Genomic DNA, 26740 nt, shown 5'->3' with positions numbered 1-26740 from the left:
GATCTAAAATCAAAACAAATTTATGTACAATTAATAAAGAAAGATGATTTTAAACCTTTGGTTTTTGAGAGAATTGGAAGGACTATGGTTTTTCCTGTAAGGAAATAGAAAACATATTTTTAAGACTAAGACAGTGTACACTTAACAGTCGATTAAGAGAGTTTCAGTTCAAACTTATACATAATATATTATATACAAACCATAACCTCTTCCGTTTTGGTCTTGTCTCGACTAACTTATGCTCATTTTGCGAAAAAGATGAAGAAACATATAAAAATTTATTCTATACTTGTGAATCTGCACAATCAGTGTGGAGAATGTGCACGAGATTTTTAGATTTTGAAATACATAACTGTAGTTCGGAGGAAATTCTGTATGGGAAAGAGGAGAGAAATAAAGGAAAATATCAATTAATGAATCATGTTTTGATTCTCTGATTTATAGAAATAGAGAACTTAAAAAACCACCCTCTTTTAATGAAATAAAGAATAGTATAATAGGGGATAAAGTAGAAGAAAGGAAATTGGCAGCAATGAGGGGAACTCTCACTATTCATTTTTCTAAATGGGAAAACCTGAGTATTAGACAAACAATTGGAACCCAGAGCCAGTCGTCCACCGGTTAAGAGGGGGGGGGGGGGGAGGGGGATAAGGGAGAGGTCGGGTAGGGTAGGGTTAACAAAAAGAGAAAACTTTTCTCTCAGGACAACAGTATAAAAGAAGTATAAGTTGCTACATTGTTAAAACAAAAATGTTGGATTATACAACTGCATATGTTTTCTTTGAAAATGTGAATTTTTGTTTCAAATATGATGTATAGGAACTAACTATGTAAGTTTCTTTTGAAGCCGTTTGTAAGACAAAAATTTATACTGATTTATAATGTCATCACATTTGCAGTGAGCGTTACATATGATGATTGTAATTTGTACTATGATTATAATTTGTTTCAAGAGAGAAAAGAATAAAAACTGACCATAAAAAAAAAAAAATACGGTATTTGAGAGAAGGAGGCAAGGGGGGAGGTTTATAATGTAATGAGTGGGGACATAATTATGGGTCCGTCCGAGAAAGAAAAAAAGCACGCACTTTAAACCTACCTCAGTTCTGTAAGCATGGTTGTTTTTAAAATATTATAATCATTAATACGATTAATAATTAAATTCTTGTTATATCACAAATAATCTTTTCAAAATTATACATGAATTTCACATTATGAAGGCGCATCGATGTGTATATATAGGCGCATCGCTGTGCATATCCTTCATAATAGACCTATATTTAGAGTAAGATCAGCTAATCATGTTATGTAAGTTTAATTTAACCAGTATATTTATTTCGTTTACAAGTCATGTTCAGTTTTGATAAGCCCTCAAATAACTTTGTCAGCTTCCTTTGATTTTAGATGATAAGTAGTTTTTAGTTTATTATGTAATATTTTACATGGGTCCTACTTGTATTTCACATTTTTGCAATGATTTCACAATGTAAAAGCTACAGATGAGCATTAATTCTATTAACATAGAAAAAGACCATAAGTGAGTACCTCATATCAATATGTGTATGCATATCTATTTAACACTTTGTAAGATCTCACAGCGACTTGTTCACTACGTCACTGAATATATTGAACTGAATGAATTTATAGATAGATACTTAGATACATTTAAAGATTAGTAAATGACAGACATAAAGATAGATATATAATAAGATAGGTAAATAATTACATTATCAAATCAATGATCTGATAAACGAACTAAATATATTATATTATCTTGATGGGATCTGTTTTTTCTTCTGTTCATTTGAATTAGATCTAGCGAGACCAGCCGCCTTTGGGTTTTGAAGAGACTTCGCTACCCGAGCATCCGGCCGGGCTAAATCGTCTAAAAAGAGTACAAAAGAGTACAATAAAGATGATATTATGTCGAGTTGGTTATGTAATTATATTAATAAATATAATATACAGAACGGTTATTATTTATCAAAATCTAAGCTTTATCAAATTGAACTATTACTGGATTTTAACTTTCAATCTAAAATATTTGTTTTTCTTCTCCAAATTCAAATTATATATATCTTGTATTAAAACAATTTTGTCAGATGATTATTTCTTTTACACTATGAAAATGATTTATGTTATTATTTAATGCTCTGCGGAAGTCTTAATCGATTAAAATGCAATATAATTGAGGTATTTAGGAGGAGAATGAGGGGGGGGGGGTGTATAACGAGTAGGGGCATAATTATGGGGCCGTCCTAGAAAGAGAACACTTTAGATCTACCTCAGTTCTTCAAGCAAGGTTGTTTTTAAAACATTATTAAAGAAATTGTTGTTATATAAGAAATAAACTTCTCAACATTAAAGATAAAGGTGAGTTCTGAAGAAAAAAAATGGAAAATGAATGCTCACAGAATCAAACGAAACTTACACTGAATGTTCAAGATTACAAATAAATGTCATTTGCCAAACAATTTTGGTAGGGAATGTAAACTGGCTGAGTAATGAGCATAGCAAGATTAGGAAATCAAGGTTAGTAGCCCCAACACCATTTGTGTAGTCCCATATACATCTTTCTGTTTACAGTGCTGGTTACTTTACCAAGACTGGGCCAAATTGATTATGATTTTGATGACTCCAGAACATTGCAGTACACACTAATACTTACATGCAACATGATTACCTATTTCTGATTCATTCCTCACCTTTTCTTTCACAATGCAATAGGATAACCAGAACTCATCTTTTTCTTTAAAGATGAATTTCACATGATGTAGACGTATCACTGTGTACTCCCTTCATATACATATGATCAGCTAATCATGTTATAAAATGTCTTTTTAACTAGTATATTTATTCCGTTTAAAAGCCATGTTCAGTTTTGATAAGCCCTCAAAAAACTTCTTCAGCTTCCTTTGATTTTAGATGATAAACAGTTTTTAGTTCATCGTGTCATATTTTACATGGGCCCTACTTTTTATTTTACATTTTTGCAATGATTTCACAAAGTAAAAGCTACAGACAAGCATGAATTCTATTAACAGAGTTACAAAACAGAAAGTGAGTACCTCATATCAATTCATTTGTATGCATGTCTATTCAGCATTTTGTAAGAGATCACAGTTATGAACCTAGTGCACCATTTTCACTCCAGACCTGCTGTATTCTGTTCTGTAAAGCGCATGGGGATACGCAATTATGCCTAGCCTATGTATTACTTATTGAGAATAAATCATATTCTAAACTAAAGTATTAACAGCCCCTGCCATACCGGCTGTGGGTAGCAGCGGCCGCTGGCTGGCTATCCACTCCACCGACGCTTGCGTTGCATAAGTTATTATTTTGTAACTTGTATAATAATGTTCGTTTACCTTTAGTTAGTTTTAATTTTGTATATTTTGAATGAAAGTATTTAATAAAATCTTGAGAAATAGAGTTTTGAAAATAGCATGTCAAAATTCATTTGAACCAGATTTTGGTAATGAAGTGAATGTACCACGTGCCGTACGCAGGGTGGTCACTGACAGGTGGCTATCTCATCAACTCAGCTCTCAATTAACATAAGAAAAAGAGGATCATGGGGGATTAATGGTCACCAATTAGGCACTGTTTTCTATATAGAGGGAGCGAGTAGCTACAAGTAGTACTGTAGGGCTTTAAAAGACGACAATGCAAAATGTCCCTTGTGTGATGATGTGCATTCCAATAAGCATTACACAAAATTATAGGGCGAATGAGCCTACCTATTTCGAAGCATGACATAGGCGTATACTAGCAGGACAACTATACATGACATAAAGTCAGAAGTAAAGATATAAATGAATAAGTAGATAAGCTGATTTATTAATAAATGAATTCAGAGATAGATAAATGTAAACGTTGATGAGAATAGTTAAATAAGCTTAAGTCAAATAAATAAGTAATCAAAATAATGAATGATCTGATTAGTGCAATATGATATATATAAAATTGGAGGTTACTGTACTTTTCTGTTGAATTGAAATGGATCTAGCCAGACACGGCGGCCTTTGGGTTTTGAAGAGACTTCGCCACCCGAGCTGCAGAGCGGGCTAAATTTTACAAAAATATGCTTATTAATCGAAATAGGTCGCTTATCATATCTATACATTAAATAAAAATATACAGAACAGTTATTACGTATTAGAACCTAATTTTTTTTAATCAAATTGAACCATTAATGGATTCTTAATTTCATTTTCATTTTTTTTTCAAATCCAAACTGTATATATCTTGTATTAAAAACAGTTTTGTATGATGATAATTACTTTTACACTATGAAAATTATTTATGTTAAGATTAAATTCTCGGTGGTAGTCTTAATCGATTCAATGCGATATTAAGGTATTTAGGAGAAGGAGTGGTGGGGGGGGGGGGTTATAATGCAACGAGCAGGGGCAAACAAAAGGTATTCATGAAGCACATCTAGGACTTTGGCAGTTATTATTCTAATATGCTCAAAGTGGAACTTCTCCATGTGTAAAAGATCTGTGGATATTTGGGGTCATTTGTACCATGTGCTGTCTGTAAACTCCCTTATTGGGATAAAACACTCTTTCATCAGATGTATAATAATTAACTGTTCATAGATGATTTTAAAAATAATTAGCAATTTTCTAGGTGTAAACCTTTTTTGGACTCACACGGTATAGGCGCATCACTGTGTATATGCTTCACAATAGACCTATATTTAGAGTAAGATCAGCTAATCATGTTATGTAAGATTTATTTAACCAGTATATTTATTTCGTTTACAAGTCATTCTCAGTTTTGATAAGCCCTCAAAAAACTTTGTCAGCTTCGTTTGATTTTAGATGATGAATAGTTTTTAGTTTATTATGTAATATTTTACATGGGTCTTACTCGTATTTCATATTTTGTATTGATTTCAAATTGTAAATGATACAGATGAGCATTAATTCTATTAACATAGAAAAAGACCATGAGTGAGTACCTCATATCAATATGTGTATGCATATCTATTTAGCACTTTGTAAGATCTCACAAGTACTTGTTCACTAATTCACTGAATCTATTGAACTGAATGAATTTATAGATAGATACTTATAAACATTTAAAGATTAGTAAATGAAAGACATAATGATAGATATAAGGGTTAGTAAGTAGGTAAGTAATTCAATTATCAAATGATCTGATAAACGAATTAAAATGTTATATTATCTTTACGGGATCTGTTTTTTCTTCTGTTCATTTTAATAAGATCTAGCGAGACCAGCGGCCTTTGGGTTTTGAAGAGACTTCGCTACCCGAGCTTCCGGTCGGGCTAGATCGTTCAAAAAGTCGCAAAAATTTCATGATTACTTCGAGTTGGTTTTAAATATATATTTTTTAATGAAATATACAAAACGGTTATTATTTATTAAAATCAAAGTTTTATCAAATTGTACCTTTAGTGGATTCTAACCTTCACTTTCAAATAATTTTTTTATAATTCAAAACTGTATACACCCTGTATTTAAAACAATTTAGTCTGATGATTATTTATTTTACACTATGAAAATAATTTATGTTACGATTAAATGCTCGGCGGAAGTCTTAATCGATTAAAATACAACATTGAGGTATTTAGGAGGAGGAGGAGGAGGGGGAGGGGGGCGAGTGTATAATGTAACGAGTTAGGGCATATGGGGGCGTCCGAGAAAAAAAGGCACGCCTTATAGACCTACCTCAGTTCTGTAAACATGGTTGTCTTTGAAATATTATAATCATAAACAAGATTTAATAATGAAATTATTATTGTATAAGAAATTATCTTTACAATATTAAGACTTGATTTAACATGATGTGGGCGCATCATTGTGTCAAATCTTTCATATATTTAGAGTTCGATCAGACTAATCATGTTATAAAATGTCATTTTGACTAGTATATTTATTCTGTTTAAAAGTCATGTCCAGTGTTGATAAGGCCTAAACAAAATGTTCGTCAGCTTTCTTTAATTTTAGATAATAAATAGTTTTTAGTTTATTATGTTATATTTACATGGGTCCTACTTGTATTTCACGTTTTTGCCATGATTTCACAATGTAAACGATACAGATGAGCATATATTCCATTATCAGAGAAACAAATCAGAAAGTGAGTACCTCATATATATTTAGCACTTTGTAAGATCTCACCCAGTGCACCATTCACACTCTTTCTGTATTCTGTTCTTTAAAGCGCACCGAAATATGCGATTATGCCATGTGTTATTGATCAATAATAGATCACATTCTCACAATCATTTTCATGGAAAGATGTGAGGCAAATCTATTACACCCCTATGAGCTAGAGTATAGGGCCTATTTTTATCATTATTATTTTCATTATTATTAGTAGTAGTATCATCATTATTATCATTATTTCATATTTTACATTTTGTATATTTTTAATGAAATTGTTGCATGAAGTGAACTTGAGAAACAAAATTGAAAATGGCATGCCAAAGTTCATTTGAACCAGATTTTGGTGGTGAAGTAAAAACGTACTTCATGACGTACGGGAAGAGAAATGACAATGCAAAATGTCCCATGTGTGATAATGTGCATTCCAATAAGCATATCACAAATAAGGACGGATGAGCCTACCCATTGCGAAGCTTGACATAGGCGTATACTAGAAGGACAAATTCACAAATACATGTTATAAGTCAGTAAGTAAAGATATAAATGAATACTCTGATTGATTAATGAAGTAATTCATAGAGCGATAAATAGGTAAAAGATAAATAGGTATAAACTAACGGACATAAAGAAAGATAAAAAGATCGAAATAATCAAATACACAAATGAATGGTCCAAAACATGATCAAAAATCATAATCAAATGTTGATTGTTACTGTTCTTTCTGTACATTGGATCTAGCCAGACACGGCGCGCGGCCTTTGGGTTTTGAAGAGACTTCGCCACCCCGGCTGCAGGTAAAGCCAGATTTTCTAAAAGTTAATCATTTATGAATGATTTGATGTTATACGAACATTTCGATGTTTTTTTTATCAAATTTTTTAATAAAATATACAAAACAGTTATCATTTTTTTTGAATATTTTTTTCTTCAAATTGAAACCATAATTAAGATTAAAATTTCGTTTTTTTATAAAATTTGTTAAATTAAAAAAAAAACTTGATTGTAAATAATTTGGTCCGATGATTATTATTTTTACACTATGAAAATGATTTATGTTACAACTAAATACTCGACGGAAGTCTTAATCGATTAAAATGCAATAGTGATGTATTTAGGAGGAGGAGTAGAGGCATAATCACGGTTGTTTAAAAAAAAATATATAATAATAATAATGGAATTATTGTTATATAAGAAATGCTCTTTTCAAAATTAAAAAATGAATTTTAAATGATGAAGGCGTATCATTGTGGATATCCTTCATAATGTACACTGTCGCTCATATAGGTGAAATATTTTTGTTTTACCCCAATTTATGGAATTATTTAAAAAATAATTTAAAAATAATAGATCTAGATAAAAGTATACATTCTCAGATTTTATTGAATAATAAGTTGCAAATGTGTGTTTTGCGTGACTGCTAGAGCATGTGTATGCTTATATGCTTATCAAAAAGGGGACCTACGCTCTTAAGTCATAAATGACAGTAATAAGGATTAATGCCCCACAAAAGGGCACTCATATAGCACATCGACACGGTTTTGATCTTGGGGCCTCACAGTTACATGGCCATTGCTTTGTCACTGAACCATGACTGCACGCAGCGGGGGCTAGGGTAGGGGGCAGTTTCCATAAATAAAAAAAACAACACAGAAAATGCAATAATTTTCCAATAATTTATTGCATTTTACCCCGGTTCCCAACATTAAAAAATCCTCTCTGTGCCCATGCCTTGAGCCATAATGCATGGCCGTCCAGAGGATTTGTTTATGTTGGGGACCGGGGTAAAATGCAATAAATTATTGAAAATTTATTGCATTTTCTGTGTTTTTATTTATTTATGGAAACTGCCCCCTACCCTCGCCCCCGCTGCGTACAGTCATGGTTCATTGACAAAGCAATGGCCTCTAACTGTGAGGCCCCAGGATCAAAACCGTGTCGATGTGCTATATTAGTGCCCTTTTGTGGGGCATTAATCCTCATTACTGTCATTTATGACTTAAGGGCATAGGTTCCCTAGTTGATAAGCATAGTAGCATACACATGCTTTAGCAGTCACGCAAAACGCATTAATCCTCATTACTGTCATTTATGACTTAAGGGCATAGGTCCCCTAGTTGATAAGCATACTAGCATACACATGCTTTAGCAGTCACGCAAAACACACATCGGCAAATTATTATTCAATAAAATCTGAGAATGTATACTATTATCTAGATCTATTGTTTTAACATTATTTTTAAAATAATTCCATAAATTGGGGTAAAAGAAAATATTCCACCATTATGAGCGACAGTGTATGAAGGAGAAGAAGCATTTTTTGTGATTTCGAATAAATTTGCATAAATTAGCATAGATAATGAATTTCACGATTCTGTGCAGAAGTTTTAAATTCCCCTCCTAGCCCTATCATATGAAACAATCAGAATCAAAATCGGTTGAAAAATAACGAAGAAGAAGCATTTTGAAAACTGTGGACGGACGGACGGACGACGGACGCCACGCCATGGCATAAGCTCATCGGGCCCTTCGGGCCGGTTGAGCTAAAAACTACCTCTACCAAAATTTCCTAATGGTTGATGGTTGAAGGTTGTTAAAACAAAGGAGGTATCAGCTTAAATATTAATATCAATGGAATAACACTTGTCATAAAAATGTCATAATATCAACAATTTTTTCTAATTAAAATAAATAGTCTGTCATTTATTAATTTAAAAAAAATCTTTTTATGTTGTTTTAGAGGTATAAAATATCCTATTAGAAAACTTTACACGCGGTTTATTGTACAGCACCTTAATTACAACAACAAAAAACATTTTGTATATATACTTTTTTATTTCAATTATTGAATTTTTCACCTCTTAGAGTTCATATATAATTAAGTTAACAGAAACTTTTTAGCCAGATCAACTTTGCCTTGGCTGGGGTGGCGAAATTCATTTCGAAGCCCAAAGGCCGACAGGACCAGTTAGATCAACAAACATCAAAGAAACAAATAGTTGGTACGAAGAAGATCAGGCATTTCATCATCTAGATAGTAATATTCTCGTATGAAGTTAACTGAATGTCCATAGGCACCGTGATGGGATTTGTAGATAGGACAAGCATCGATGACGTGATCCGTAGTTCGCACAGTTTGGCGATGGATCAGCTCCATAATATGTAGGAAGTATTGTGTACGGCATACTCCAGTTCTGATTCGGTTGAGGTTTTAGTCAGGATTTTCTTAAGAGGTCCCGCTGCAGCCTTTGGCAAGATGTTAATCTACATTGGCAACCAGTCTCCACCAAGGTGTACATGGGTACCTGACATGCTTGAGCGCTAGTTCCTTTGGCAGCTCGTCTATAGCCAGGGTAATATGTGTAAAGCGCCATGAGCGTCAGAGCCTGGCGGATACCGGCGCTAAATAAATATCCATATTATTATTAAAATGAAAATTACAAGATATCTGGATGATACATTTTTGTTACGAAATTATAGAAGAGTATCTATTAATCGGATGGCACTAAAATTATTGATCGTGTATTTAGCATCACCGCACACTACTCGATCGCTGCTCGATATGTATGTATTTTTAAAGGCATCAAATCTATCAAATGTATTTACGATGTTTTTAAATCCCCACTGCACTACTTATAGCTACTTGCGCCCTCTATATAGCAAACAATGCTTAATCGGTGACCATTGGTCCCCCATGGTCCCCTTTTTCTCATGTTTATTGAGAGCTAATTTGATGAGATAACCACCTGTCAGTGACAATGCAGGGAGGTTTAATCCCTCCTGGATAAACTAGTGCAGAGGCCCTTTAAGGAAACCCAGTAGGCCATTATTTGGAGAATAAAAAGAAAATACATGTCTGTTTAAACAAAAAAAATACACTGTCGCTCATAAAGGTGGAATATTTTAGTTTTAACTCAATTTATGGAACTATTTTAAAAATTATTAAAAATAATAGATCTAGATAATAGTATACATTCTCAGATTTTATTGAATAATAAATTGCCAATGTGTGTTTTGCGGGACTGCTAAAGCATGTGTATGCTACTATGCTTATTAACTAGGGAACCTACGCCCTCAAGTCATAAATGACATTATTGAGGATTAATGCCCCACAAAATGGCACTAATATAACACATCGACATGGATTTGATCATGGGGCCTCACAGTTACGAGGCCATTGCTTTGTCACTGAACCATGACTGTACGAAGCAGGGGCGAGGGTAGGGGGCAGTTTCCATAAATAAATAAAAACACAGAAAATGCAATAAATTTTCAATAATTTATTGCATTTTACCCCGGTCCCCAACATAAAAAAATCCTCTGGACGGCCATGCATTATGGCTCAAGGCATGGGCACACAGAAGATTTTTTATGTTGGGACCCGGGGTAAAATGCAATAAATTATTGAACATTTATTGCATTTTGAAAAAAAAAAATTATTTATGGAAACTGCCCCCTACCCTACCCCCGCTGCGTACAGTCATGGTTCAGTGACAAAGCAATGGCCGCGTAACTGTGAGGCCCCATGATCAAAACCATGTCGATGTGTTATATTAGTGCCCTTTTCCAGTAATACATCATTTTAAATCAATATTCCTCTTAGGAGATTTCAATTTAAATCTACAATACACAAGTAATGATGAGCTCATAGCCCATGTCCCTGATAAGAAGACGTCAGATGTTCTTGATCTTACTAACAGTCTCGGTTTAACGCAATTGGTCTCCTTCCCGACTCGCATTGGATCCAATGGAAGGCATTCTATGCTGGATCTGGTGTTCTGCAATGAGCCGGATATCGTCAAAAACCTTCGCAGTGGTCCAGGTCTTGCCAGTAGTGACCATTTCTCAGTACTCTTTGATCTTGACGTCCATCATAATCATCAGGAACTCTCTCGTTACTTCCATCAGTTTCACAAAGCTGATCAATACGATGTACGGAAAACCCTTGAATGCATACCGTGGGATTTATTCATTGATGAATCTGATGTTGATGAAACATGGGAGAATTGTAGTATCTTGATACATGCTGCAATTAAGGATACTGTACCAATCGCACAAGCCAAAGGTCGACGACGCTCCCCTTGGATAACACAAGATATTATTAAACTGTCAAAGAAAAAACAGAGAGCCTTTAAAAAGGCTATTGCAAAGAAAAGGACTGGAAATGATAATACATATCTATGGAATAAATATGTAGAAATCCGTACTCTTGTGAACAAACAAAAAAGGATTTCCTATAATGATTATATCTCAAGTATCTCCCTCAATTCTAACCCCAAACGATTTTGGTCGTTTGTAAAAGCTAAGAAGGCAACTTCAATGCTTTCAACGTTTAAACTTGATAACAATCATTATGATGATCCTGGAAATATTGCTAATGTGTTCAATCAATATTTTTGCTCGAACTTTTCAGAATCTACAATTGATACAATGTCTAGCAATATTTTGGATGCCTGTAATAGACACAGTGCTGGCATGTTACCCCTGAACCAAATAAGCGTACAAACTGAGGAAGTCTCAATCGCTATCAACAACCTAAAAGCGTCAAAGCCCCCTGGACCCGATGGCATCTTGCCGAGTTTCTTAAAGTTAGCAGGTAATTCTTTGGCCCCTATTCTCACACGCATGTTTAATCTAAGTTTAAGTTTAGGTACGGTACCCCGTGAATGGAAATTGGCGAATGTTGTGCCTTTACTGAAAAGTGGTGATCGTGAATCTATATCCAACTACAGACCGATTTCTTTATGTTCAGTGCCTTGCAAAATGTTGGAAAGAATTGTTGCTTCCCATCTACTTAAACATTCTAATATGTATGGTATTATACCGTTATCTCAACATGGTTTTATGGAAAAACGCTCTTGTTCTACTCAGACCTCAACTTTGTACAATGACCTTGCCAAATGTTTAGAAAGCGCGAAAGTGTCTAGAGTCGATACTGTTTTCTTGGATTGGGCTAAGGCCTTTGATAAGGTAAACCATGCACTACTTGTAAGAAAACTACATGATTTTGGTATTTGTAAAAAAGCTCTTGGGTGGATTCAATAATTCTTGTCAGATCGCAACCAACGGGTCTTGTTTCAGGGTACATTTTCTGAATGGGCCAGTGTGACATCTGGAGTTCCTCAAGGGTCAGTGTTGGGTCCGACCCTTTTTAACTTCTTCGTTTCTGATCTACCTTCCATAATATCCTCCTCACTCCCACAGTATGCAGATGATACAGTACTGTACCGCCCGATTCAGAATCCAAATGATTGCAATGTACTTCAGAATGATTTAAACCTAATATCTCAATGGTGTACACATAATAAGATGGAACTCAATGCATCCAAATGCAAAGTAATGCATATTACACGTTCTAGAAGAGGAATCGATATAGAGTACAATTTGGGGGGTCGTCAACTTGATGTAGTTACCTCACACAAACATCTTGGATTAATATTCTCGAGTGATCTTTCTTGGAGTAAACACATCCAATCTGTGACTTCCCGATGTGCACGATTATGTGGCTTTGTGCGTCGGATTGTAAACTCCAGAAATGCAACCGTCCTTAAACGATTATACTGTACCATATGTAGACCTGTCATTGAATACAACATCCCAGTTTGGTTGCCACACCAAAAGAACCACATCTTAGCTCTTGAGGCTATTCAAAGACGATTTACTCGTTCTTGTTTCCCATACCATATTTCCAACACTCTTACTTACGAGCAACGACTGGAGAAGCTAGCTTTGCCACCCTTGTATAATCGTCTCATTTACTTGACAGTGTCATTTGTTTTAAAATGCATCCGTAGTTGTCATGATGTACCCGATTATGTTCTTCCCATTCCCAGTTCAAGACGCTCCCATAGTCTTTTCTTCAACCATCGACTTGCAAGATCTAATGCTCTGAAATTTTCATGCTTTTATGCCTTTCCTAGGTTCTGGGATACTTTACCTGAAGAGATCAGGGATCTGTGTGTGGACACCTCTATATCGCCCTGTTTGGGTGCGCTGAGGGGTTTGCTCTTTGAGCAGTCTCCCATTGAGAGGGCGTTCTGATGTAGGTGTTGGAATTTGGTTCGGTTCGGTTTAGCTGATTTTCTTAAATTAAGTAAATTAGTTGAATTGAATTGAGTTGAGTTCTGGCACTTATGTCGGAGTGCCTTTTCGGTGGGGGGCTGTTCGAGGAGTGAACTTTTTGGCGCATTCGAGCGGGGTGGTGTGGAGGTCTCTACGCGCGGATCTCTGATCCCTTCAGGTATTACATTAAATGAATTACATTAAATTGAATTATGTTATTTTATTTTACCGTTACATGCCGTACCTAATTGTTACTTTCTTCATGCCACAAAGTTCAACATACATGCAATCATTCTATAAGTTATTATGCTTGATGAATGAACTTGTATTATGTTATTTTATTTTACCGTTACATGCCGTACATGATTGTTATTTTCTTTATGCCACAAAGTTCAACATACATGCAATCATTCTATTAGTTATTATGCTTGATGAATGAACTTGAATTATGTTATTTTATTTTACAGTTACATGCCGTACATGATTGTTATTTTCTTCATGCCATAAAGTTCAACATACATGCAATCATTCTATTAGTTATTATGCTTGATGGATGAACTTGAATTATGTTATGTTATTTTACCGTTACTTCTTAAATCTATTTATATGTAACACCAGTGGATGTGGAGAACCTCATGACAGGATGGAAATTCTTTTAGGTAATCCTCAGGCGTCCACTGGTGGCCTTTTCACTGTCTTGTAACTCTTAATGTTATATGCTCTGTGTTGTCATTTCTATTTTGTTTATACATGTACCTGGAAATCAAATAAATTTCAAATTTCAAAAAATTAATCCTCATTACTGTCATTTATGACTTAAGGGCATAGGTCCCCTATTTGATAAGCATATTAGCATACACATGCTTTAGCAGTCACGCAAAACACACATTGGCAAATTATTATTCAATAAAATCCGAGAATGTATACTATTATCTAGATCTATTATTTTTAAATTATTTTTCAAATAATTCCATAAATTGGGATAAAAAAAAATATTCCACCTATATGAGAGACAGTGTAGTATGCAAGGTGCTAAGAACGAAGAAAGATGTATCGTGTCCCCGAAACAGCATTTTGCTTGATGAATATAGAAAATATGTTCATTATATTATTGCAAAGCATCAAAGTTGCACAATGGTCACACAAAACGAAAACTACTTCCATCAAAATTTCCTAATGGTTGAAGGTTGCTTAAACAAAGGAGGTATTAGCTTGAATATTAATATCAATCGATTAAAACTCCTGTCTACCAATAATGTCATATAACCAACAATTTTTTTCTTCTAATTTGAATAAATAGCCTTTCATTTATTAATTTATTTTTATTTTTTAAATTTTATTTGTGTAATAATTATACGATATCCTGTAAAAACAAACTTTACATGTGGTTTATTATACAACGCCTAAATAAAAATAAATAAACCATTTTTTATATATATTTTTTATATAAATAATTAACTTTTCACTGCCTTTACATCACTCAAATCTACTAACTAGTTAAATAATTTTTTGCCAGATTAACTCTGATCGTGGCTGGGGTGGCGAAATTAATTTCAAAGCCCAGAGGCCAACGGAACAGTTAGATCTACATTTTCTAAAGAAACACATCGTTCGTACCAGATCAAGCACTTCATCATCTGGATAGTAATATCCCTGTGTGCTGCACTATTGATCGCCAAAGTAACTAGCGCTCAAGCATAATCAGGTACACACCTGGGTGGAGAGTGGCAAATGTAGATTAACTTCTTGCCAAAGGACATCAGTGCTGCGGCGCGACTTGAACCTCTAACCTTGCGATCTGGAGTCGGGTGACTTATCCACTAGACCACAACACCACTACTGGTGGATATACTTAATAAGTGTGTACTTTTTTTTGGGATACGCAACTCTTTATCACACAAGAAAATGTACTACGAAAATAATGTGGTAAAGACTCATCAAGCGATTAATACTCTTTTCTTGAGAAAATCAATGACTTTGTCTACAGCTTGTTTTTAACACATTGCTTACTGGAACCGGGTGGCCCCTGTATTAAGCCTACGGCAATAATACATTCAGTGGTCAAAGGGTTAGGTGATATCCTTCACTTTGAAAGCGAAAATAGAAAATTACACATCTAATATTTGGTGTTTTTTTTAAAAATAAATTTAAATAATGAATAAAAAATATAAGGTTCAAAGAAATTTAGTTTTATAGGATCTCAATTTGTGCAACCGTTTAAAGCTTATCAGTACTAGTTTACAGGAGGGATTAGACCGCCTGGCGAGATCACTGGACAGGTGGTTATCTCATCAACTCAGCTCTCAGTTAACATAAGAAAAAGAGGATCATGGGGGACAAATGGTCGCCGATTAGGCATTGTTTGATATAGAGGGGGCGCAAGTAGCTACAAGTAGTGCAGTGGGGCTTTAAGATATTTATATTTTAGGTATACATAATAATAATAACAATAATAATAATAATACCCAGTTTTTATAAAGCGCTTATTACAATCACTAAGCGCTTTCAAACTTGGAGATTATTACACCGGCTTTAGCTGTGCTGCCATTGCCATTGTTAAATTTATGTTGAATATTAATTTAAATTATTTGTATGCGCCTTGAGCATCTCTAGAGATGGGTATGTTGCGCTTTATAAATATTGTTATTATTATTATTATTATTGCGGCGCTCTGGCGTAGGCCTTTATATATATAATATTTAATATACTGATGGATACGTATGAATCAATTAACCCAATTACTTTGTGGCAGATCTACACCTGCAGCTGGGGTGGCGAAAACTTTCGACCCCAAAACTTTTGATTTAGAGTGCTGGGCACTTTATAAACCAAAAGAGTTGAAGAATTTGGATGAAGGAAACAGGTTTGTTTTCCGAATTTACGAACCCAAACTTTCCACTTGAACTATTAGTGGTTTCATGTGCTTGTCTGAAGAAAATGAAATCGAAATATTTCTGTTTATCGAGTCATAGTTATTTTTCAATCGGGATTTAAATACAATATGGTTGTTGAACCGTGACTGGACAATAATAATATTTTCTTGCACCAAGGCTGCCTACATAATGTCTGACAGCCCGTGAAGACAGTATGGTATTTACTTTGAATTCCATTGTGTAAGTAGATCTGACTCTAACGCAAGCCTTTGAGCTTAGAAATTTTTTCCCCACCCCAGCTGCGTAGAACAGATCTGCTAAAAATAGTGGAGTTTCATAGAAACTGGTTGTATAATACCAGAGAGCATTCAAATACATTTATTTATAAAAAGTATAAATATATAAAACAGGTGTAATCTTTTAAGAAACAGAACTTATTCGAACCTTGGATTGTTATTAGTTTTAATGTTTTTTAAAAAACAAGTTATAGTAAAATGTAGTATTTTGTTTTAATTAACTTTCAAATTGTAGGCGTTTTTCATAGACAAACTGGACATTATGGATGATTTCCACAAGACAGGGAGTATTAATCGATTCATGTGTACTCCATGATTTCGTAGTTAATTTTCTTGAGTGTTAAACCAATGCGCGAACCGAGAGTTGAATATCTCACTAAAGGGGAACAGGCTGAATTTCGGCCCCTAACCAAAGTCCCTAGGTGTCACTCTTGATCGAAGCCTCGCCTTCCACGAGCAAGCCAAAGCCACAGCTCAAAAGACCCAGAGTGTCTCTCCTAAAGAAGCTTGCTAGGACTGGATGGGGAGCTGATTTCACCACCCTTCGCACCTTCACCCTAGCTCTTGCCTTCTCCACTGCCGAGTATGCCGCACCTGCATGGAGCCACAGCACCCATGTACACAAGGTTGATGCTGCCCTCAACGATGCTATGAGACTAATCAGTGGAACACTCACTGCAACACGTGTCAGCAACCTGCCAATACTATCTGGCATACCAACAGCTATTAAAGCTCAGACGAGATGGACAAAACACTAAGCTTGCCCCAAAACATGACAGAGATGATGAAATGCTTGATTTTCAACGTACGAACGATCTGTTTCTGTGGTGAATGTAGATCTGGTCCCGTCGGCATTTGGACTCTGAAATTAATCTCGCCACTCCTGTCACGACAAAAGATGATCTGGCTTCAAGGTTTTTTGTAAAAGTTAGGCAATTCTTTTCAATTCACAATGAAAAATAAATAATTAAAATAAAAAAATATATATATATAAAAAATGGTTAGTTTTCTGCAATTAAGGTGCTGTACAATAAATCACATTTAAGTTTTTTTTTAATAGAATATCGTATATCTTTTACTTAAATTAAGAGTTTTAAAAAATGTTTCTTTTTGTTAGTATTAAAGGTAAAGACCAGTATTGGTAACGCCCCAATTTCAAAAAATGAAATGGAAGCTCTCATTACCAATCATGTGAAAGAATATGTTTTGACTAATAACATGATGATAAAAAATTTGCCGGGAAACCGCCTACTAATTCATATATTTGGTAAATTTGATTCTCTCATGGTCTGTGAGAGATATAGGGTAGTCCCATATACATCTTTCTGTGTATAGTGCTTGTAACTTTACGAAGAATGGGCCAAATTTCTTATCATTTTGATGATTCCAGAACCTTGCAGATGCTAGATGCTAGATGATCAACCTTTTCTGATCGATTCCACAACGTTTCTTTCACAATGCAATCGCATGACCATAACTGGTCTTTACCTTTAAAAAATGACAGACTATTTATTTTAATTAGACAAAAATAATTGGTTATATGACATCCTTGCTAGATAGAAGTGTTCATCGATTGATATTAATATTCAAGTTGATATCTCCTTTCTTTTAGCAACCTTCAACCATTGGGACATTTTGGTAGTTTTCTTTTTTTGTAACCCTTGTGCAACTTTTATGATTTGCAATACCTCATTTAGATAATGGACAGATTTTCTATATTCATCTAACGAAATGCTGTTTCGGGGACACGATACGTCTTTCATCGTTCTTATCACCTCGCATACTAATTGTTTGTTTTAATATACACTGTTGGTCATAATGGTGGAATATTTATTTTTACCCCAGTTTAGGGAGGGATTTTAAAAAATTATTTATTTCTAATAGATCTAGATAATGGCATACATTCCCAGATTTTATTGAATATTAATTTGCGAGTGTTTGTTTTGCGTGACTGCTAAATCATATTTGTGTTACTATGCTAATCAGCTAGGGAACCTACGTCCTTGTCTCATAATTGACAGTAATGAGGATTAATGCTTCACAAAAGGGCACTTATATAGCTGATCGACACGATTTTTATCCTGGGGCCTCACAGTAACGAGGCCATTGCTTAGCCCCTAAATCATGACTGTACGCAGTGTTTGCTAGGGTACGCGGCCGCCCCCACAAATCCCCCAAAACGAAGAAAATGCAATAAATTGTCAAAAATTCATTGCATTTCCCCCCCGGCCCTTAACAGGAAAAATTCCTCTGTGTGGCCATGCCTTGAACCATAGTTCATGGCCCTACAGAGGAATTTTTCCTGTTGGGGGCCGGGGAAAAATGTAATGAATTTTTGAAAATTTATTGCATTTTCTTCGTTTTGGGGGATTTGTGGAAGGGGCCGCGTACCCTAGCAAACACTGCGCACAGTCATGATTCAGGGGCTAAGTAATGGCCTCGTTACTGCGAGGCCCCAGGATAAAAATCGTGTCGATCAGCTATATATTAGTGCCCTTTTGTGAGGCATTAATCCTCATTACTGTCAATTATGACTTAAGGACGTAGGTCCCTTAGCTGATTAGCATAGTAGCACACATATGATTAAGCAGTCACGCAAAACAAACACTCGCAAATTAATATCCAATAAAATCTGAGAATGTATGCCATTATCTAGATTTATTAGAAATAAATAATTTTTTAAAATCCTTCCCTAAACTGGGGTAAAAATAAATATTCCACCATTATGACCAACAGTGTAGATGCATTTTTCTATTTTCTTAAGAATGACCTACTGGGTTTCATTAAAGCGCCTCTGCACTAGTTTATCCAGGAGGGATTAGACCTCCCTGCATGGTCAATGACAGGTGGTTATCTCATCAAATCAGCTCTCAATAAACATAAGAAAAACGGGACCATGGGGGACCAATGGTCATCGATTAGGCATTGTTTGCTATATAGAGGGCGCAAATAGCTATAAGTAGTGCAGTTATGTTGATGCCTCTCTAAATACATACACATTGAGCAGTGTGCGGTGATGCCAAATACACGTAGTGCCATAAAACATTGTAGTGCCATCCGATGAATAGACACTCACCTATAATTTCAAAAATACAAAAAAAAAAAACATACAGATATCGTAAAATTATAAGTTTGGTGTATTTTTTCACTGTGTCTTTTTTGGATACGCAACACGCTAGAAAATTTAATACGAATACTACGAAATTATGTGGTAAAAGCTCATTATCGGATATGTTTCAGCTTGCTTTACAACTCTTCTAAATCGTTCATTTATTGTGATGTAATCAATCTGATTTCGTACACGATCCCCAGGGCTTTTCCAAGTACCCTTCTCGGATGTTCCTTGAACCATGGATTCAATTCTGTATTAAATTCTGTCTTATAGGATCTCAATTTTTGCAACCGTTTTAGATATTTATATTTTAGGTATATATATATATATATATATATATATATATATATTTCTATATGTATCATATTAACTGATGGATACGTAAAAATCAATTAACACAAATTACTATGTGGCAGATCTAAACCCGCAGCTGGGGTGGCGAAAACTTTCAACCCCAAAACTTTTTATTAGAGTGCTGGGCACTTTATAAACCAAAAGAGTTGAAGAATTTGGATGAAGGAAACAGGTTTGTTTTCTGAATTTGTGAACCCAAACTTTCCACTTGAACTAATTAGTAGTCTCATGTGCTTGTCTGAAGAAGAAGAAAAAAACGAAATATTTTATATGCGATTGCATTATAAACAAAAAGAGTGTATAGTATTCGTGCATATGAGGTTTTTGAATATCAAAATAGTAAAAAAAAATTGCACGGCCCAGTCTTGCTTAAAGTCACATGCACTCTACATTGAGATGTGTATACGGAACTACACAAACGTGTGCTTGAAAGAGCAGCCCTTTTCAGGGAGTTGTTTCTTTAAGATTTTCTACCTATTTAACGTATATAGAATGTAAAAGCTCATAAACTATTTTACACCTTTTCGAGGACTCAACTTTGAAAGTCATTGCCATTGTGTAACATGAGATTTGATGGGACTCCTCCCACATGGATTCAATAATGGAAGCTAAGCTAATGGGGACCGGGCATGGTGGCTCAGTGGTTAGAGCGCCCGCCTCGTGAACGGGAGGTCATGGGTTCGAACCCCGGCCGAGTCATACCAAAGAATTATAACAATGGGACCTTCTGCCTTCTAGCTAGGCGCTCAGCATATTAGATTGGAGAAGGGTAGTAATAACATATTATGTTATGCAGTGCCCGCTGGAAGAGCAGTTTCATCACTGAAGTGGCTACCCTGGGTAAATAAAACGTTATTATTATTATTATCATTACTTTGACGCGGGATAAGTGGCACAACCCATCTAACTCAAAAAGTTAATAACCTTTTATACATTTTTAAATCCCACAAAAGGTCTTAATTGTTTGTTTCAAAAATACATCAACAGCTGTAAACATAATAATCATGATCGCAACTATTTTCGAAATTCAACCCAAGGGCAGCTATACCCTTTTGTATATCCGATAGAGATCATTTTCAGATTACATGATAAGGTCATCGTCATATTCACACATTTCAATAGGTGTCGCACAATGCTATTGAAATTTTCTTAGGTTGAATTTTCATCTCCTGCTACCAATTAATCCCTAATGCTACGAACAAATCATCAATGCTCTCCTCAATAGAGCACTCTTGTAATTAAATAAATGTGATGCATACATCTTTGTTCTTGTGCCTTGATACAATTTGTTTAATTAATACCTAGGGAACACAGTAGGTTTTTGAAAAAAGGTGGTTTGGTACTTTTGTAAAAGGTCGTTTGGTATCAACGTGTTCAGAGCACCTCCCTGCACAATTTTTAGGTAAACTTCCTCGAAATTTTGCTGCCGAAAAAAAATGGCCATGTTTAACTACTGTTGAACAATTTTGGAGCCTTCTTTTTAAGGGAACCTCATGTTACCATATGTGATGTGTCATGTGAAAAATAATTACATTTCCTACGAGATGATATCCGATCTAATATTGTTGAGGGTGATTTGCACACCAATTTTGAGCCAAAAATGTGAATTTTCACATATATTTCCGAAAATATGAATTGCCCCAAAATACATATTTCTCCATATTTACAGAAGTAAATTATGACTAATGACTAGGAGCTTTTTGAAAAGGTTTTCATAAGTATGGTAAACACAATATTTCAATTACAAGTTCATTGCATTTCTAACAAAGAAGTAATAGTGCTCTAAAGTTGACACTCCGATATTAGCTGAAACGCAATTTTGGTTGCTAAGGGCTGTCTTATCGGTAGCAACGCAAACATAAACTAGAGCTGGAAATTGAGTATAACGCGAGTAGATGCTATCATCAAGCAGATGCCTATTTTTATAGGTAGTGTCAGATAATGCAGTTTCATCATATCGTAATTATATTTCTCTCTAAGCTCCTGTTACTATGGTAATGATACGCCTTAAAACCAAAACAATGTGTTCTCCGAAACCAAATTTGGCTATCGGTCATATAATTTATACAATAGGACCTGATTTCAAGTGACATACATGATTTGAGGTCTAAATCATGTATTTAGTGCATGGTGTGGTTCAGAACCTTTACACCATTCCCTCCCTCCTTTGAAATGCCCCTCGGCTCCCCCCACCCCCCCCCCCCCCCATTAAAATCAGGCGAAATTGTGGGATGGGGGCAAAATATTGGAGAGGTCATAGTGTGTGTTCACAAACGATGTAGGCTATCGGTCGATTTTTTTTTTACCCTAACGGCGTGAACTTTCTTAGAACGTTAAAAACTTGGGATTACATCATAATGGGAAAAAGGAGTATCGTCAAAGTATTTAAATTTTCAAAAGGAAACATATCTGACAAATGGAATTTAAAGTGATATACGAAATTAATCAATGAATAAATACTAGGGTAACTTTCCAATCTATTAACAACTTTTGTATATCTGGTTCTGATAATTATCCATGTCACTGACGTAGAAGCTGTCTAGTTTTGGTGCCGATTCTTCCTTCTTTCTTTAAAGAAATTAGGACGACGATTATCTTAAAGAGATGTGTGTGTCTGAAGAAAAATAATGCACTGTTTAAATAAAAAGGGGGAGGGAGAGAAATGTTGCATTTGTCAAAAATTGTTTGTCTCTTTGGACACGGATCTACATGTACAACATAGAATAAAGCAAACCTTTTGGGATGATTTTCTGGGTTAGTTTTATCTTCTTGCCAATAGATATTCAAAAGACAAGTTGAAGTTGAAGATAGCGTTGCTATAGTGAAGGGGAGGGGAGGAGAAATAGACATGAGGAGAGAGAGAGAGAAGAAGAAGAGGAAGAAGAGAGAGAGAGAGAGAGAGAGAAGAGGAGACGAAGAAGAAGAAGAAGAAGAGAGAGAGAGAGGAGAAGAAGAAGAAGAAGAAGATGAAGAACAGAGAGAGAAAGATAGAGATAGATAGAGACATTAACAATTCTCATTAACATCTAATTATGATCGCAATTATTTTCGAAAATTCAACGGAAGGGTATTTATCCTTTTGTATATCTAATAGAGATCATTTTCAGATTACGTGAAAGGTTATCAACACATTTCAATAGGTGACGCACAATGCTATTGAAATTGTCTTGGGTTGAATGTTCATCTCCCGCTACCAATTAATCCCTAATGCCACAGACACATCATCAATCCTCTCCTCAATAGAGCTCTCTTGTAATTAATTAAATGTGATGCATTCTTCTTTGTTCTTGTGCCTTGTTGCAATTTATTTAAGTAATACCTAGGGAGCACAGTAGGCTTTTGAGAAATGTCCTTTTGTAAAAGGTCGTTTGGTATCAACGTGCTTAAGGCACCTCCCTGCAAACGTTTAGGTAAACTACTATGAAATTTTAATGCTGAAAATTCAGCGGCCTGTCTAACTATTGTTGATCAATTTTGGAAGCTTCTTTAAAGTGGAAATTCAAAGAAAAATCACAAATATGTCAACTAATGTATCACTAGAAACTAATAGGCTAACAGATGGCCATCGTACAAGTTTAGGTCAACTACATATCGGGTGATTTATACAAATACAAATACAACCACTTCCATAGCAGCTGGGATATACGAGAGATTCGCCAGAAAAATAACGATGTTTTAATGACGTCATAATATGGACCAATACTGCCCAAGCAGACGACATCCCATAAAGAATGAACATAATTGCAAAGCTATTATTTGTCAAATTGTAATGAGTTTAGTGTATATAAATGTGATGGCATTTCAAACCATTCAAAAGGGGATATGAAACCGATTCTGATAACTAAAATCTTTTGTTTGTAAATACACAGGATAGGGGTTAATTAACAATTAAAGAAACCAGACTTTCAAATTGAAAACCCCCGGAATGATATTAAGGACGGCATTTGTTCCCTCTTGAAACGCCGAACATAGCGCGGTGTGTGCAGCTGAATACACAATGGCGTCTTATTTAGTTTACAAGCGACAGATTCATTTATTTTTGTATCGCTGCATTTGTCATTAAAATAAAACCATGCACGGGGTTTAGAGTGAGGCAATAGATTATACATTTAGCCTGACGGTAGTGAAGTAAGAGAAAGGACTCAAGAAAAGATGAAAACACAGGCACTGAAAATGTGTAAGATGTCATGGGACATCTTCTGCTTGTGCAAATCATGTCCATACTGTGATGTCACACATCTCAGCAGCGTTCGGAGAGCTTTTCAGGTGCTATGCCGGGGCTGTATTAATGCGTTTTGTAATGTATAATATTCATTACTTCGCATGTTTCCAAGCATTGAATTTTGATAACCTTGTCGAATCAAAGTGTCAACTTTGCAATAATGAAAATAAAGTTAGTTTTGAAAATCAATGAATATCTACTTTAAGGGAATTTCATTTTACGATATGTGAGGTGTCATATGAAAGAGAATTAAATGTCTTACAAGGTGATATCACGTTCAATAGGTTTGAGGCTGATTTGCATACCGATTTTTACTTAGTAGCTAAAAATGTGAATTTTTACATATTTTCCCGAAAATATGAATTGCTCCAAAATACTTATTTTTCCACATTTAAAGAATTATTATTACTTCTGACTTAAATCTTTTTGGAAAAGTGTTCATAAGTATCGTTAATATAATATTCAAATTATAAGTTAATTGCATTTTTAACAAAAAAGTTATAGCGCTCTAAAGCTGACACTAGCTGAAACGGCAATGACTGTCAAATGGCTTTTATAGCAAGGCTAACAAAGTGAGCTAGAAAATAGAGTGTAACGCGAATACATGCTATCATCAAGCAGATGACTATTTTGATAGGTTGTGTGATATCAAATGATGCAGTTTCATGATATTTAATGATAAATCTGTCTTAGTTCCCGTTGCTTTGGTAATATACGCCAACAACCAAATTTGGCTATCGGTCAAATAATACATACAATAAGACCTGATTTTAAGTGACATACATGAATTGCAATCTTAACCATGTATATAGTGCATGGTGTTGTTCAGAACGTTCACCCAACCCCCTCCGTTCTCTGAAATGCCCCTCCCCTCCCCTCTCCAATTAAAATCAGGCGAAAGTTGGGGATGGGGGCAAAATGTTGTGTAGGGCATAGTGCGTGTGTTCAGAAACGATGTAGGCTATCGGTACAGAGGTACATGAAATAACATCTGGATCCAGGTGATAGTCATGATTTTCAATATGAATCCTGAAGATAATAAACCGTGGTGAGTTTAGAAAAACTGCATATTAGGAATTGCTAGGTTGGGCAAGCCATAATTCGGATTATTGTTTATTGAAATACTATTATTCTTATCAGGCGAATGAAATAGCTTACATCGAGGCACTTTATAAAGACGCTTGCATCAAATTTGGTTACATTACGAAAATGGCTTGTTGACGCTAAGTTCATTACCCTTTCTGTGTATGTCTTTGTCTCTGTCTGTGTCTCTCTCTTTCCCACACACACACGACTACGCACACACACACACACACACACATATATATATATATATATATATACTAACTTTCTCTCTCTCTCTTTCACTCTCTCTGTCTCTCTTTATGTGGATCTCTCTCACACTCATTATCGCCTTCTCTCTCTCTCTCTCTCTCTTTCTGTCCTTCTCCCTCTCTCTCTCTATCACACTTTCTTTGTTTTTGTTTTTTCTTTCTCTTACTCTCTCTCTCTCTCTGTCTCCCTCTTACTGTCCTTCTCCCTCTCTCTCTCTCTCTATCAAACTCTCTTTATTTGTTTTTTTTCTTCTTTCTCTTACTCTCTCTCTCTATCTCTCTCTTTCTCTGTCTCCCTCTCTCAGTCAGAATGTTTATTCCCGTCAAATGTCATCTTTAATGCGCATGATTTTAAAGCATCACATTCACCCACTGCTCCGTGCCCGTCATTCGTCATTCTATCTTATCAAAATCTGAAGCAGAGTCGAGCATATCGTGTATCTGCTGTTGCTTATAATAAGGCTGTTTGCTTATAATAAGGCTGTGCATTATTGAAGATGAAAAGTGGATTTGTTAGAAGACAACTTATTCGAACCAGCTTCGTGCTTTCGAGTAAGTATATATTAATGATCTGTTTGTTTTATTTTGAATGTCATATACACAGGCGCGAACGCAGGATATATTTCTTTTTTGTGTGTCCCAAAATTTGTAAATTCGGCCGATCGATATTTTGTTTCTTGTGAAGAATCTTGTAAATGAATTGAATAAACGTTTCCTTCATCTCAAATTCATGAGGTTTCATTATTTTTATGACATTTGAAAATGCATAGGTTAATTTGCCTAAATTATAAATACGCAAATTACGCATTCATCATTTTATTTTCTTATGTATTTTTTTTCTTATTATATCTATTGTTTTATTTCTAGTGTATTCTTTTGTTCTGGAATACATCAAGTTACTTTGAGTAACATATAAAAGCAATTTGATATCAATTCATATCTCCCACTTAGAAAGAAATACATCTAAACCTGTATTCACATTTTTCTGCTTGTACATGAATGTATGCAATTATAGCACTTTTTGATGACATGCGCATACTAATTGTTATGTAACACCTTACAGGTATATCCGATTTCGACGAAAATGTCATCAAATGTGCGTAAGACTTGAGGGGACAAAATAATAAAACGACAATTCAAAATTCCAAGCGGTTGCGGCGCAATTTCCGAAAATGTCGAGGGGGGCCTCCCAGGCCCCCCCCCCCCTTAGTACAGTAAGGGTTAAACTTGCAATTCCTAACATACACACACTGTAACTGGTGTAATATGGGACAAAGTGTCCCAGTTTACATCGAATAGGGGAAAAAACAAGAAAATGCCTTAAGATTTTTTTATTTTTTGTTC

General features: G+C 35.1%; 1 non-coding gene across 1 annotated transcript; it reads left to right on the top strand.

Annotated features, from left to right (window-relative positions):
- Positions 1-20466: 20466 nt before the first annotated feature.
- TRNAT-CGU lies at positions 20467-20539 on the top strand. The gene has a single exon. It is a non-coding gene; the product is annotated as a tRNA-Thr (tRNA).
- Positions 20540-26740: the final 6201 nt, after the last annotated feature.

This window comes from Strongylocentrotus purpuratus, unplaced genomic scaffold (assembly GCF_000002235.5).
Source record: "Strongylocentrotus purpuratus isolate Spur 01 unplaced genomic scaffold, Spur_5.0 spur5_contig_865, whole genome shotgun sequence".
Lineage (NCBI taxonomy): Eukaryota > Metazoa > Echinodermata > Echinoidea > Camarodonta > Strongylocentrotidae > Strongylocentrotus > Strongylocentrotus purpuratus.
Note: the sequence above shows the minus strand (reverse complement) of the source record. Positions and strands in the feature narration are given on the sequence as shown.